The following is a 1,344-nucleotide window of genomic DNA, read 5'->3' on the forward strand; positions in this document are numbered from 1 at the left end:
TTATGTATGTTGAAATGATATCTCTAAAATGGTTTGTCAAAGGATTCGAGTTTCAAGAATGAAAATGATTTTCTAAGAAAAGTAAATTCTTAGTGATTGTGATATGATTGACATAATGATTTTCAAAATGTTTATGAATATACTATGCATGTAAATATTATACTAAGTATTAGTTTTTAACAAGGGGGCAAGCATCTTATATTTGAAGTCCACTCGATTACTTTAGTCTTTAGACTAATGTGGGTATGAGATATTGTATGTTTATTTATAGATGCTATAATGTGCATGTTTGGTATGATGAATGCCATAAGATTATGTGCATGATGTAAATTCCATATACCATATGAGATGATTAATTATGCATAATATATACTATAAGATTGTGTATATGATGTAAATTTCATATACCATATGAGGTGATTAAGTATGCATGATAAATGCCATGAGATTATGTATATGATGTATTTTCCATATACCTGATGAGTTGAGTAAGCATGCATGTAATGAACTTTCCACGTACTTAATGCTATGAGTACGAGAACTCAATAAGTGTGATTAATTCCACTCTTCTGGGGCGTAAGTGATGACTTCACTCCTATGATGCATCATAAATGTCTAAGGTGCAATGTGAGTGTACTTTGCTATCCCAAGGTTGATGGGGGATAAACTGTCGCATTGTATGATTTATGATAATTGGATGAGGCATTTTAATGTTAATGGGATGATTATGATTGTTATGCATTTATGAAATGTTGTATGCCGAGTTTATTTGATGCACTATTTTGGATTGGGAATAAGTTAAATGGATTGAATTGAGCATTAAAGGGACTTAAGGAATGGCAAAACTGATGAATTTTGCCCAAAAACTTGAGTTCTATGTTCAAAGTTTCGATACATATGGGGCATGTATTGATACATTCTAAACAGAATGCTTCAAGAGGCTTTCTGTGTGAAATGCATCGATACATTTCACTAATTTATCGATAGATTCTCGAAAGTATTGATACATTCTAGAATGTATCGATAGATTCATTGTAGAAAAGGTTGTTTGATTATATTTGAGGAGAATTTCAAAGGTAAAGAGGCTTCTAAAGGCTATGCAAACTTGTTTTCATGTAAATGCTATTTAAAATGCATTTAAATATCATATTTCTTGAATTTTATGAATAAATTGTTTACAAATGGCATGAGATTGTGCATACTTACGAAATACTCTTATCCCATAGCTTGTCCCTTTCCCATATCCACTCACAGCATCTTTGTGACTCACGTTATTTTCCTCATTTATTTTTGTTGCAGATCAATGATAACACTTTTGATAATTGCCAGTGTCATTGAGACGTG

The sequence above is a fragment of the Theobroma umbraticum genome, unplaced genomic scaffold, assembly GCF_002168275.2.
Source record: "Theobroma umbraticum cultivar Fairchild unplaced genomic scaffold, ASM216827v3 scaffold_239.1, whole genome shotgun sequence".
NCBI classification, from domain to species: domain Eukaryota; kingdom Viridiplantae; phylum Streptophyta; class Magnoliopsida; order Malvales; family Malvaceae; genus Theobroma; species Theobroma umbraticum.